The following is a 15334-nucleotide window of genomic DNA, read 5'->3' as shown; positions in this document are numbered from 1 at the left end:
TCTATCTATCTATCTATCTATCATCTATCTATCAATCAATCTATCTATCTATCATCTATCTATCAATCTATCATCTATCTATCTATCTATCTATCTATCTATCTATCTATCTATCTATCTATCTTTTGAAGAGACCCTCATAGCAACTCTCTTAGTTATCTGGTTCTTACAATCTTTCCACTTCCTCTTCAATAATGTTCCCCGAGTCTTACGTGTGGGGTTGTAGTTGTTCTATAACAATCTCTGCAAAAAACAAAAAACAAAAAACTTCTTTGATGACAGGTGAGAACTACTCTATCTCTGGATATAAGGGTAAGTATTAAGATTGCAGTTAGAGATAACACTGGCTTAGGAAACTAGAAATAGCAGGTTTCTTCCAGGTTATATGGCTTCACCGGTCACAGGTAGCTGACTAAATTTATAGTCCCAGGCATGAGTTCCCGCTTGTTGATCAGGCCTTAAATCCAATTAGGTGACTCTTGGTCATCTCCAGGTTTTAAGTGTCACTACTTCGCCTCTCAGAATATCCTGCCACCCTGGTTATTGTCGGGGTCCCTTGGTGTTACAGCTGCCTAGGACTATTGATTGCTGCTCTCTGTTGGCAGCTTGCTTGCCTCCTTCTGAAACTATAAGAGCTAGTCCTCAGTGAGGAGGCTTCAAGGTCAGAACCAGATCGATTCCTCTAAACCCAGTGTCCAAAATGTGTGGTGTCTTCAGTTACAGGGTCTTACCGTCTTTTTCTGGCAGACACTGCGGGAACAGGAATAGCCTACATTGTCTTGGGAGTCTCTTGGACTCCCCTGAGCAACAACTCAGTTTTCCCATACCTGCCAATGGGGTGCTTGTTAAATAGTCTTTGGATTATTTTTTTGGGAAGTACTGTCACCCCAATTGGTGTAGCCTCTGTGTGTGTGTGTGTGTGTGTGTGTGTGTGTGTGTGTGTGTGTGTGTGATTTTAAGTATTCATAAAGTAATATGCTTCCTTATGGCTTTTCAAACATTTTAAACATTATTTATCCCTCCTGCTTCCTTCTCCCTGTGTTGCTGTCCCTCCTCCCTTTCTAGGTAAGTCTACCCCCCCACACACTTTTCAGTTCAGCCATTAATAGCTAAGGCTCACAACCAAAAAGGCACACCACAAAAAGTCTCATTAATCCCAAGTCAATATTTTCTTAATAACATCAAACATTTCCTTGCCTGTCTTGTGGTGTTTTTTTTTTTAAAGGTTTATTTTTTCAACAAGGAGCTATGCTGGTTTTATATACTTGATACAAGCTGTGGTCATCTGGGAAAAGGGGACCTTAATTGAGAAAATGCCTTAATCAGATTGGTCTATCAGCAAGTCTGTAGGGCATTTCCTTGATTGACGATTGATGAGGGAGGGCCAGCCTACTGTGGGGGATGCTACTATGGGCAGGTGAACCTGGGTTATATAGGAAAGCAGGCTGAAGGAATTACTGAAAACCATATTCTCCACGGTCTCTGCTGTAGCCCTGCTGTAGCCCGGCCTTGCGTTCCTGCCCTGGCCTCCCTTGCTAATGAATTGTTGCGTGAGGCGAGTCAACTCTTTCCTTCCCAAGTTGCCTTCAGTCATGGTCTTTATCACAGCGAGAGAATGAGAACTAGAACAGAAGCCAGCCCAGGCCCACGCGTCGTCACGTGTCTCATCACGGGTCTCATCACGGGTCTCATCACGGGTCTCATCACGGGTCTCATCACGGGTCTCATCACGGGTCTCATCATGTCTCATCACGGGTCTCATCACGTGTCTCATCATGTCTCATCACGGGTCTCATCACGGGTCTCATCACGGGTCTCATCATGTCTCATCACGGGTCTCATCACGGGTGTCATCACGGGTCTCACGTCATCTACAGGGTCCTCTGCAGCCTTCCTTAGCTTGTGCACAGTATTGGTAAAAACTGGACATTTGTTCCATGGTCTTGGGTTGTGGTGAGTGTATCTCTTCAGTAGATACAGTTAATAAATATGTCCCTCTGTTTCATATATTCCCTGTAAATTTTAATTACTCTATAGACTAGTTAGATTCAAGTTCTTTTTTTATAAGACTTATAGGTAGTGTCATAACTTCTAATAGGAGACAATTATTGTCCCTCCTTTTATGATATTAACATCCATTGGTGATTTATTAGATCCATTCATTCATTCTTAGGTTTACAAAATAGTGAGTTTAATTTTAATATTATTTATCAACCAGCTTCTATGAATACAAGCCTTCCCCCATCAATGGCTTGATCAGACCAAGACAGAGTTCCTATATAGGGAAAAAAGGCACATTTTGTTCTTTACCAGTTTTCAGAACAATAGCTTCGTCTCTCATCATCTTCTTGAATGATTGTTGAGGTGCCTGCTGTGTTTAGTAGCCTCACGGGGTCAGTCGCTCATGCTGCCGGGGCTGGGTGGGAAGCAGAACCCTGGCAGGTGAGAGCACTTTCCTGTGGAGGAGATGGAGATGCCTCCTCTTAGCACCCCAGCAAAGGGGAGGTCAGGAGGAGGGCGGAGTCATAGGAGATGGACAGTAACAAGCCCCTGCGGCGGGAACATCTGGTCCTTGGCAAGGAGCACATTTCAAAAGGCAAAAAGCCTTAAGATAATGGGGGCACGCAGACTGGCTGTTGTTTAAAAATAATATTTTCCAAACAAAACCACCTTCCAAGCACAAGCCTAGCAGGAAGCAGGTGCAGTCTGGCACTTTATAAACGAACATCTGAAGTGCAAACCTGCGCCTCATAAACCCGCTGAAAGCAGAAGACAAAACCTGTTTTGGACTCACTGTGTCTGGCTCGAGTGGGTGGAGGCTGTTTTTTAGGCTTCCGTGAAGTTCTAGGCTCTTCCACCTGTTGACTGTGTGCTATTTACTGATATCATGTGTGATGGTTGTGGCAACTCTGCCGCCCTTGAGATTTAAAAGGGCTTTTAGGACCAACTAGTTTCTTACCTACCGAATGAAAAAGAGCCGTAATTTAGCTCACCTGTCCTCAGAGGGCCCTAGGTTCATTCTTCATCCTTACATCGAGTGACATACCTAGTTCATTGGTTCCTTTGTCTAGTTTACCTCTGACCCACTGGGAAATATAAATTCATAGGCCGCTCTGCGAAATGCCAGTCTGAACTCGCGGGTGGAAGACGAGAAGCTTGTTAAGATTCCTCTGTGTCTCTCCCTCTAGATCAGTGCTTCTCAAAACCTCTCCAGCACCAGATTCACCTGGGAACTTGAGGTCTCAGATTGCTGATGACGTCTCTGATTTAGCACAGTGGCAGGGGCAGGGGGTCTGAAAACCTACATTTCTAACCCATTCCTGTCGAAAACAGGTTTTCTCACACACAGACTACACCCTGATCTGAACAGGGAAGACCAATCAAGGTAAAGCGTGTACTTCTCTCTCTCTCTGGCAGGTGAAGCTGACAAGCTCCCTGGGTGGAATTAGCAGAACCTGCTCTGGCCAGGATGGAGAAACAGGGACGATGCCAGGAATGCTGCTTGCAAGCGGGAGGAGCAGTGAGAGCTGTCTGCGTCTTTCCTGTGGGAGGATGGCTTGGCAATACTACACAGACCTAGGCTCTGGTAAGACTCTATAGATTTAGGATGTGAAACAGAAGGTTTGAGATGGGTACTCATGAGGGTGAGGCAGAGACTCACTTGAGCCTTGGTGCTCAAGGTGAGCTTTGGGCAACGTAGTGAGATGAGACTCCATCTTAAATCCCAAAGCAAAACTTCATGAAATGAGTGTCATGGCCAAGCTAATTATTGTCTCTGTCCCATCAAGTAATTATCTGTATTATACTCTTTGCTATTATTTTTTATGATAATGAAAACACTTGTGATCTTAGTACATTTCAAGTAAACAACACATTGTCATTATTGGTCATCATGGTACATCGTAGGTCTTTAGTGTTCATTTCTCTTACAACTAAAGGTTTTTACTGCTTGGCCAGCATCTCCCCTTTCCTCTCATCTCTCGGTTCCTGGTAACTAGTATCCAGGTGTTAGTTGCCATGAACTCAATTTTGATTTTGATTCTGCATGTAGGTGAAGTTATGTAGTGTTATATTTCTATATCTGGTTTATTTCACTCCACACAATGTTTCCATGATTCCTTCACCATGTTGAAATGGCAGATTTCTTTCTTTTTAAGGTTAAGTAATATTGCTGTATGTGTGAGAAAGACATTTTCTTTATCAATTCATCTGTCAGTAGAGTCTACTATAATTTGGATCTTTTTAAGATTTATTTATTTTATGTATATAAATGAAAGCATATATTATGTATGAATGTATGTATGTATGTGTACCACATATTTGCGTGCCTGGTATTTGTGAAAGTCAGGAAAGGGTGGTAGATACCTTGGAACTAGAGTTATGGATGGTCGTGAACCACACTGTGGATATTGGGAATGGTACCCTGAGCCCTCTACAAGGGCAACACATGTTCTTAAACACGGAGCCAGCTCTCCAGGTCCTGTAGTTTGGATCTGAAGTGACCTCTGAAGGCCCGTGTGTTAAGCGCTGGATCACCAAGAGAGTGCTACTGCCTGTCACACAACCTTTAAGAGGATAGAGCCATTAGGCTCCCAGGGAGAAGACCCTCCAAGGGGATTGTGGGTCTTGGCCCCCCTTTCTTCCCTTTAACTTACTGGCCATGAAGTGAGTAGTTTTACCAGCTGGCACCTCTATCAGAGGCCTAATGCCAATGAGTCTGCATGATCAGGAGCTGACACCCCTAAGATAAGGTTTATCCAGAATAAACCTTTTCTCTTGATAGTTGATTAGCTCCAGTGTTTTTATAGTAAAGGAAAACTGACTAAGCCAAGACTTAGACTGGTTCTGTTTCTACAGTCATGGTGAACAACGATGCGTGAACACGAGACTGGGGATCTCACGCTGAGATACTGATCTGATTTCTTTGGGATCTATATCCAAAAATAGGATTACTTAACTATTCAGTACCTTTACTTTCTGTGGAACATTTACACTGTTTTCCAAATCGGTTGTACTCACGTACACCTACAGTGTTCAGGGGTGCCCTCTTCTACATGACTTGTGACCTTTGATGAAGTCGTGTTAACGGCTGTATGGAGATGTCTCATGGCTTTGGGTATTTTAGTGATGGCTAGCTTCACTGAACACCTTTTACATATGTATGCCCTCTATGCCTCATCTTTGGAGCAATGTCTACTTAATACCTATGTCCATTTCTTATTATTTACTTTTATTAACATTTTTATTTTAGTGTATGAATATTTTGTCTACATGTGTGTCTGTGTACCACATGAATGCCTGGTGCATGGTCAAAAGAAGGCATTGGATCCCCTGGAACTAGGTTACGGATGGCTGTGAGCCTCCATGTCACTTCTGGGAACTGAACCCAGGTCCTCTGGAAGAGCCACAAGTACTCTTAACTGCAGAACCATCCCTCCAGCACCCTTCTTGGCATAACTTAATGGCTGCAAGGGATTAGACTTAGTCCTCACTCTTGCGAGTCAAACATACTATCCAGCTCCCCAGTCCCGCATGTGTGTTTGGTGTCTAGGCTTTCCATTCTGAACCATGGATTTCTGTGTCTGTATTTATGTTAGTACCATACTATACCATACTACATGATTTGATTGCTATAGATTTGAAACATAATAATCAGAAAAAGGATGCCTCCAACCTTTTCTCATTAGTATTTCTTTGGCTATTTGAAATCATTTTGTGGTTCCAAAAGAATTTTAGATTTTTTTTCTTATTCTATGAAAAATGACAATGGAATTTTTTGATGGTTATACTGAATTTATATACATGATTTGAATAATATGGGCATTTTAAATAGGATCTATTTGAATCCGTGACCACGGGATATTTTTTCCATTTATGTGTGTCTTCTACAATTCCTTCGTCAATATTTTACTAGTTTTCAGTGTAATGAGAACCAGGCTCTTGCCATCCACGCGTTCCTTTACCCTGTGCATAAAATGTGATCCTCAAGCTTGCTGCCCTGTGGTTGCAGAAAGGCTGGTTCAGCCCAAGTCTGCACATTCTCATACTAGCTCCAAATGCAAAGAATTAAATTTGTCTCTACACAAAGAGGAGCCTTGGAAGGCACATATTTCTAAACTTGCCAGCTAACATCTCCTGGTGTCTTCTTAGAGTTGGTCCCATGGCTACAAAGAAGACTAGAAAACCAGGCAGATGTTAGGAGTTCTAGGGGAGCCTAGACTAGTCATGATTCATCCATTTGGGGTGAGCATAGTGTTCCCATAAACATCATTTCAGTTCTCTTAGCAAGAGAGAAGCAGGAAGGGCTGTTGCCTAGGTAATGAGGTTGTGCCACACCTGGGCTTTCAAACGGGCTTGACCAATTTGACTGGTAAAATTTATGAGGCCATGCTGTAAAAACAAAACAAGACAAACCTCTTTTATTTGGAGATATAGAATTGCATGCATGGAAGATGCGGTTTTGATATCAAAAGCCTACTGCAGAATCTGGTTGTAGGGAGAATTCATTACACTCCAATACCTTTGGTAGACATGACGCTCACACCCCCAGGAGAAGGCAGGTAAACTGCTGCTGTACAACAAAGACCCACAACAGCTTGGAATGGAGCATGACAAAGGTTTATTTATTTGAGGATAAACTCACAGAAAGAGGAGTGAGCTGGATTCGGTTCCAGTTCTCAGCGCATGCAGAAGACTGCGGATCCCTACACTTTCTGTGAGTTTATTTCCAAACAAATAAACCTTTGTTATACTCTGAGATTCTGGGCTATTGTGGGACTCTTTTGTATGCCAACACCATCCCCGCCCCCTGTCCTTCTTACCACTGGATGAGGAGGTTTTATGTACAGCAGTGTAAGGTCACCCTATTGTCGCCTTGACCTGTGAATTCCTTGCTCCATTAACAAGGAACTAAAATGAAGAAAATCAATCATGCGCCCGGCATTCTCCTCCACCCTCAGTCTACTGCAAAATGTTTAGCTGCAGATTTGCTCAGCAAATGGCCAGAAACGTCGTGGCTTCCCTTTGGGGTACATGGAATCTTCTGTGGACCCCTTTACTGTTTGCTTACTAACACAGTGCATTCTGTCTGTCACTACTGATCTCATAAAGTGCGGGTCACACAAAACCAAACCAAATCATCATTATCGTCTAATTTTGGTGGGTTTTTCTTTAACAAAATAAAATAAATCCTTCCATTTATTTTTAAATCACCACACGTCCTTTCCAGAGATTACATAATGATTTACGTTTCTATTTCTTTATTCATAAATGTACATGCATACACATATAACCTTATATAAATTAACTATCACAATTTTATGTTTTAGTGGTATCTGCTGTTTCTCATTGGCCTACCTTACTGTCTTGCCTTGATATACATATGTATGTATGTAAGTAGCTACCAATGTCAACAAATTCTGTACCATCCTTTTTCTTTGTGTTCAAAAAACTACATAGGAATATTTCACTGTTTACTTCAAAAAACATAATTCACACATGTTTGCTTTTGCTTGGAGAAACTCCCTCTCCCAAGTAAAGCAGGAAGAATCTAACTTATTATCTTTTTATGAATGACTGCATCATATTCCATGTGAATGCACACCAATTAGTTAAAAACTTCCCTGCTCAGACTTGTTTTATTTTTGGACTTTTGTGGGGAGTAACTGTGAAAAATGCTTGGATATATTTTATTATGTGCTGATATTTTTGCTAGGTGGATGAATTCCCAGTAGTGGTATTTCAGGGATAAAGAGCTATATATTTAAAACTTTAAAAGTTAAACAAAATTGCTTTCTAAAAGGCTGTAATTATTCCCACCCCAAAGCAAAGTAAGAAAGTTCTCCTTGGAAGGGAGACCCCTTAACCAACCCTGAGCTCTCAAGGACAGCTGTCGGCTCCGTGAGTCCAAAGATTTGTTTGATGATGCACCTTCCCCATGGAGCAATGCAGCTATAATAAGTCATGGAGAGGGACCAATGGTGTAAAACTAGAGTAGCCACAGATGTCCTTGCAACAAAAGAATACATGGTTGGCTTAGGAAGCACCCCATCAACTAACTCTATGTATTGCTTCAGCAACAGCCAGGCTGTCGAGGATCCTATTTTCTCCCACCCCTCAAACTAAACCAAACCCACAGCCAATCAATCCACAGACTTCTGCTACTGTCCTCCCCTCCCAAAACTGGAGGATCTTCAAGCTACCAGGGTGGGTAGAAATACAGCAGATGTAATTCAATAGATTTCAGACCAATCAAGAAGAGAATTTTAGGAAGAGCTAATCTCTTTCCATAAGTAGAACACCAATATGTTAAGTCACCACACAAAATATTGCTAGAAACTCCTTGGAAGTGACATCTGAGCTTCCTGGATCCCCCCCCCCCATTGTAGGGTTTGTTCACTGTGCTCCCAGAGAAGCCAGTCTCCTCTCAATGACCACAGATTCTTCTGCCATGATGACAAGGGCCAAACTTTGCTACTATCTTATTTGCACCCCAGTGGCACAGTGCTCCTTGGTGCCAGGCAGTGTCCAGTTGAGTCAGGACTATGGAAGTGCCATCTACCAGTCCCTCTCTTTGAAGAACCAACCCTACTTTGAACTCAGAGCCCAGCAGTAACTTGGTGATAGTCCTATATCTCATGGAATGCTGGATCTCATTTCCTTCGGAAGATAATTTCTTCCCAGAAGGAGAAAAACCAGAGTCATGGTATCTAGGTTGCAGACAGCTATATTACTCGTCAGGGCACCTCAGACCACAGGCATCAGCAGCGAGGATGGGGACTAAGTTCAGGATGGGCACCGTGAAACAGAGTGGTCCATGGCAATCCCTGCACTTGAGTTTTCAGTCATGGAGGGCCCAAGGCAGGAAAAGATAAAGCATGATGGGAGAGAATATGTGCTGAAAGCTAGATGAATGACATGAGAAAGGTGTGAAATAACTGAGGCAGGGGAGCAGCACAGTTGGAAAGACTGGGGTGATGCCCATGGGAACAGTGAGCAGGCCCTGCCTCAGACGACTGCTCAGCTAGCCCAAAGGAGGCTAAAAAGGAGACTCAGTCCTCTGGCCTTGAGACCAGTGGTGGTCTCGGGAGGCTCTGGCGAGTACTTGCTTCCAGTGCAGATTCCTGGGCTATGCTGGAGGCTCTGATTAGGGAGCCAGGAAATGAACCTCCTTCAGCAGCCCAGGTACAGTCACTTGAAAAACAATGACCTAGTTTATCCCACTCCTATGGCTGATTTCTCAAATACTTAGAAAGGGTCTCTAATTTCAGAAACACCCACAGGCCTCAGTTTCCTCCAGTCCTATCTCCTGAGCGTCCTGTTGAGGACCCACTGACGTTCTCAGCTTGCTTCTTCTTCAAAAACCCTGTTATCTCTCCAGATGCAACTGACCTGAGCCTACCCCCGTGGCTTCCCTTGGACTCACCAGGGTTTATAACAACATGGACTTTTTAGGAGGTAGGGGAGCAATAGCTTTAGAGTAGGCAGCTAGGAAGCTGGGCAACGCCCGTCAGAGCTCAGCTTCCAGCAACAAATGACAGCTTACTAACCCACCCCTGTCTCTTTCATCATGTTTCCCTTGATCCTGGTGGGGACAGAGTCATAAGACATGAGGAGTTGTCACTGTTAAACACCACATTTCCTCACCTCGAAGAAGCCATCAAAATAAGGTACACAGTCAATTTAATAACAGATTGTCAAGGCAAAAGACACACTGTCATATGGAATTTGTACATCAAGTATAAGATCCAGACCGTTTCAGTAATGGCAAAGTATGGGGAAAAGCCTCTTCGGTGCAACTCTCTCCGGCCAGCCTTCCTGTCTCACTTCGGTGGTGGCCTCGCAGGCCATGACTCACGCTTCTGCTTTATGTTGCAGTGGTTTTTATTAATGCGCCACCTGCTCTGGACTATACTCTTCTTTGGGTCAGGGTCACAATCAGCAAACTTAAAAAGGAACCTCCCAGGCTCATCTCTACCTGCCAGATTTAGTTCAACAGGTTTCCAAAGACAACCGAAAACAAGGCAAGGCCCCCAGATGGTCTTGTGAGTACGCTTTCTGCATCTGAAAAGGATCTCTCACTAATCCATCCAACTGGAAGGACAGTTCCAACAAGCCCATGCTATGCAGGGGACAGCTGGGTGGAGGGGACACCACTGGTAAACGTCCAAGGTCATCTTTGTATTATGATTATGCAGTCCCTTGCCTGATTCAGGGACATATGTTTTCTTTTAAAAAAAAATTAATGGAGTTTATTTTTTTAATATTTATTTATTTATTATGTATACAATATTCTGCCTGTGTATATGCCTGCAGGCCAGAAGAGGGCACCAGACCTCACCACAGATGGTTGTGAGCCACCATGTGGTTGCTGGGAATTGAACTCAGGACCTTTGGAAGAGCAAACAATGCTCTTAACCTCTGAGCCATCTCTCCAGCCCTGGAGTTTATTTTTTATAAAAGATTAGGGATTATTGAAAAGTTGACTGGAAAGCATGGAATATCCCCCACATATTCCTGCCTTGGCCTCTACAGTTCCCAAAATTAACATGCTGCCTTTGTTAAATTTGGTAAAGCAATATCACTATGTTATCATTAACTAAATGGGGCTTAAATAAGGACTCACTTCCTGTGCTGTCCAGTTCTAGGGGTCTTGACAGATCTACAAGGGCATGTGTCTGCCACCACAGCATCATGCAGAAGTGCAGATCTTAGCTCTAACAATCCCCATGGCTCGCCTACTCTTTCCTCCCTCCATCACCCCAAACATGCTGCAGCCCCTGAAATTCCCTCAATTTCTATACCTTCTCCTTTCCCAGAATGTCCAATAGGTAAAATTACACAGAATGCAGTCTTCTCAAATTGGCTTCTCAGTAATACTGAGGTCACTTCATACTGTTTTGTGGTTTGATGGATCATTGCTTTTGATTACTGATCAGTACTGCATTACAAGAAGGGTCTGAGAGATATTTTGGTTACTTCCAGTTTGGGGCAGTTATGAACAAAGCTGGGTTAAGTACCTGGATATAGGCGTTTATGTGGAAATAGTTTTCAGATCATTTGGGTAAATATTAAGGAGTATGACTGCAAGACCCCACGATAAAGCTATGTTTTGCTTTACAAGAAACTGCTCTACTCGCTCCCAAGTTAGCTGTAGCACTTTTTTGCTGCCGCCATTGTTCCACGTCTTTGCCAGCGGCGGGTGAGTAGTGGTTTCACTGTTTTAATTTGCATTCTCTGGTTATATATGATTCCATTTTCTTCATAGGCTTAACCTCCATACACTGATTTGACGGTCGATCCAGATACTCCCTTTTTAATTAGACTGGTTTCTTCGCCCTTGTTTTATTTAAGTTTAAATGTATAAGTGTGCTGTGTGTGTCTATGAGCAAACGCCACAGGTATTCAGGTGCCCTCGGAGGACAGAAGAGGGTATCAGATACAAAGTGCCAGGCAGTTGTGAGCTGCCTTATGTGGGTTATGGAAAATGAATTCAGGTCCTCTGGGAGAGCAGGACGTGCTCTTAACCACTGACCATCGCTCCAGTCCCTCCTTTACTTCCTTATGGATACAGTTCTCTTACCAGCTGTTTCTCCAAGGTGCTGGCTTGTCTTTCCATCGTATCTTATTTTCTTAAGCATTCGGAAAGTGGCGACCACAACAGACAGGGTTAGGCCAACTCTAACTATCATCAGCACTTACTGGGTAGCCTTGTATGGCAGCTCACACTTTCAGACTTGCCCTGGGTTGTGAATACACTGGAAAGAACCCTTCATTAGCATGAAAGGGAAAACTGATTTTGCCATGGCCACTTTTGAAATGTCTAATCATTCTTGAGTGTGTGGAGTCTTTTGGAATGTTTGGTTATTAGTGCCTTGTCTTTTTTTGACCTTTGCATATTTGTTTAACAAATGTTAGCGTTCTTGTTCTTAGAGGCACCTGGGCTGGGGATGGCCCCTTGTTTGGAAAGCAGCTACATTACCTCTCTCGCATGTCATGGGCACAGTGTGTCTCAGTTAGGGTTGCTATAGCTGTGATGAAACACCATGACCCAAAGTGACCTGGGGAGGAACGGGTTTATTTAAATTACATACTATGAACCACAGCCCACTGAAGGAAGCCAAGGCAGGAACTCAAACTGGGTGGAAAACTGGAGGGCAAGAGTTGATGCAGAGGCCATGGAGGAGTGGGGCTGACTGCTTGTTCTTCTTGTCTTGTCCAACTTGCTTTTCTATTGAACCCAAGACCACCAACCCCAAGCTGGTTCCTCTTACAATTTACTGGGTCCTCCCCCATCAACACTAAGTGAGAAGATGCCCCAGAGGCTTGCCAATAGCTTTGATCTTAAGGAGGCATTTTCTGAATTGAGGTTGACCCTAGCTTGTGTCAAGCTGACATAAAAACTAGCCAGGACATAATGTCATGAGGCGGACCAGCAAACTCTCTCAGGCTATGGCCTGCCATTCAGAAGGCCTTGGTACAGCCCTCTAGACACCTGGACTCCGGCACCGCATGTTTTCCTCTTCTCCTCGGTTTTCACTTCGGGTCTGATACCTGCTTTCAACTTGGATTTTGACCCATTTTGCTTCTGATCCCAGGAGTACCTGGTACAAAGACAAGACACCCTCAGAAGTCCTCTTCCTAGAGAGGATGTTTCCCATAGCTTCCAAGACCTCTTAGATGGGATCAAAGAGATCCACAGGAGAACAGAAAGTCTCCTTCCTTCCACTCATCCACCTGAAAGAACGGTGTTATTGCAAGGCTTTAAGTAGCAAGTGCCAAGGAGTCCTGTAGGCAGTAAATATAGTTTGTCATCTAGGAGCCTTGTATTCTGACTCAAATTATTCCCACACCCCACTTTCCTTGCCTATAATGAAAGGCAGACAAGGGGGAGAAAGAGCCTCGCTTTCCAAGGTGCGGTCTCTGGACCAGTGGTGGCAGGAACACCACCTGGTGCTTGTTAGAAATAAGGATTCCCAGATTCTATCCCAAACCAAGTGAATCCAAGATCCGTGCCTTGACAGCATCTGCAAATGTATAATCTGTTGCAGCTGGCAAAGCACCAGGGTGCATGACCTTCAAATTCTCTTAGTTCTATGCTTTGACAATCTATAACACTACTGTCAGGAGGCAGCTGTTTGGAGGTCCCTGGGAGGCTGCTGGCTGACTGGCCCTGAACAAACCTGAGGGCACACCCACACACACCCAGCAATTGGGATCTCATGCCAGGCATCCGGTCATGAAAAGCCACCACTGGATCGGTGGGTCAGTATGACCTCTAGGTCACGCTGCTCGCCTACCAGGGAAATAGCTTGAGTTGTCATGAAGGATCTCAACCCTGAGGTGGAAGCTGGGGGCGGTGGCCATGTGTGGTGAGTTTTGTTAGTCAGTGTGGGCTTCACTCAGAGACCTTGCTTCTCATCATGTGACCGGGTTTAGCTGCTCGGTTTGCCCGTGAGCTGGGCAACCAGAGTTAGAGGGAAAGATAGGAATTAACAAGGCTGGGGATAGGGATAGTGGGAGGGCTTTCTGCTAAAATTTATTCCCTTGAGAACAGATCTTTGTGTGTCAAACACCTATATTTTCATGTAACTGATCAACTGCCTGGCAGAAGGGCATCAAAGAAGAACACTGCCGTGGGGCTCAGCAACATGGGCTCCAGCGTGACAGACAAGCCTCCCCTGTCTTTGGATCTTAATGTCTGCTCCCGTAAGGAGTAGATTAGATTCATTCATTCACATGACTGAGCCTCCAGGACATGCCTGCCAGGAGGCTAGGTTCTGGGAACACTGAATATTTATAGAGCTGACCGTTTGGATACTTTTACAAAAAACTTCTTAGTTCAAATATTTTCTTATTTTGTGTGGTATGTATGAAGTGTGGGTGTGTTCACATATATGTGGCACTGTGTGTGTGTGTGTGTACATGCATGTGTGCACATGTGCATGTGGAAGCCAGAGGTCAACCTTGGGTGTCATTCCTCAGCAGACACCCACCTTCAGAGACAAGGTCTCTCTCTGGCACTTTGGGCTGTTTCCATCTCCCCAGAGTTATGATTACTTACAAGCATGTATTACTATGCCCCTTCTTAATATATAGGTATTGGGAATCAAACTTAGGTCTTCATGCTTGCATAGTAAGTGTTTTTATTGACTGGGGTATCTCCCCAGTTCCTCAAATAGTCTATCTTTAACATTTAAAGAGACTTATTTATTTTTATGGGTGTTTTACCTGTGTGCATATCTGTGCACCATGTGTGTGCAGTGCCCACAGAGGCCAGAAGAGGGTGTCGGATCCTCTGGAATTGGAGTTAGACAGTTGTGAGCTGCTATGCAGGTTCTGGGAATCAAACATAGATCCTCTGTAAGAGGAGCCAGTGTGCTTAACTACTGAGTTGTCGCTCTAGTCCCTCAAATATTCTACTTGAAGGTAGGCTTTGAGCTCAAATTGTGTGTGTGCAGGGGGTGCACTTGTGCCAGGGGTGCACGTGGAGGTCAGAGAACAACTCGTGGAGTTGCCATTTTCCTTCTGCCACATGTGTCCTTGGTGGCAAGGACCTTTATTCATGGAGCCATTTCACTAGCCTGACACAAATTTCATCTGTTTCCTTTTATGTTGTTAATGTGCTACTAGTAAATTTCGAATTGCATCTGTGGCTTGAGTTACACATCTCTTGAATACCGCTGACCTCACAGAAATTAGAGTGGGCTTCTGCTGGGCTCTGGTAGTGTACGTGATGTGTTGGGAAGAAAATAACCACACTTGGGCTCAAACTCAAGAGAACCCACTGGGAGGCAGGACCGAGGAGGAGGAGAAAGGAAAGCAACATGGTGGCTACAGTTAATAATCATGGGTTGGACATGTGAAATTTCTAGGAAGGTAGAGTCTAAGTGTTCTGAGCACAAAGGAATAAGTAGGTGGGGTAGTGAGTATATAATTTAGCCATTCCATAATGTGTGCATATTTCAAAATATCATGTTCATATGATAAATGTGTATAATTTTAATCAATTAACAAAACAAGTAGAAAGGGAAGGGGAAATCAGGTGTGTAGGGTCCATGGGAAGCCTTAAGGAGGAGGCCAGGAAATCATGGGCAGCTGTATTAGTCAGGGTTCTCCAGAGAAACGGAACTGATAGAATGTATATGTATATATTTATATATTTTTTATTAGAGTGGCTTACAGGCTGTGATTCAGCTAGCAAACAATGGCTGTTTCCCAAGGGAAAGTTCAAGAATCTAATAGCTGAGTCCACGAGATGTCTCAGCTGGTCTCCAGTATAGGCTGTAATCCTGAAGAAGCTGACCCTAATACCAATGAAGGAATGAACTTGCCA

General features: G+C 43.8%; 1 protein-coding gene across 4 annotated transcripts in view; it reads right to left on the bottom strand.

Annotated features, from left to right (window-relative positions):
* The window catches only part of Tmem266 (transmembrane protein 266), a 108916-nt gene that overhangs the window by 59021 nt on the left and 34561 nt on the right, over positions 1–15334 (bottom strand). The window contains exon 1 of one of the 4 annotated variants that reach the window (XM_026779466.1): positions 2311–2432. The exons of the other annotated variants lie outside the window; for them this stretch is intronic. The gene's annotated coding sequence lies outside the window, so the exon portion shown is untranslated. Of the gene's footprint in view, positions 1–2310; positions 2433–15334 lie in introns of those variants that run through there. 4 annotated transcript variants of the gene reach the window in all.

This window comes from Microtus ochrogaster, chromosome 5, assembly GCF_000317375.1.
Source record: "Microtus ochrogaster isolate Prairie Vole_2 chromosome 5, MicOch1.0, whole genome shotgun sequence".
NCBI lineage: Eukaryota > Metazoa > Chordata > Mammalia > Rodentia > Cricetidae > Microtus > Microtus ochrogaster.
This window is presented reverse-complemented; position numbering and strand designations above follow the sequence as displayed.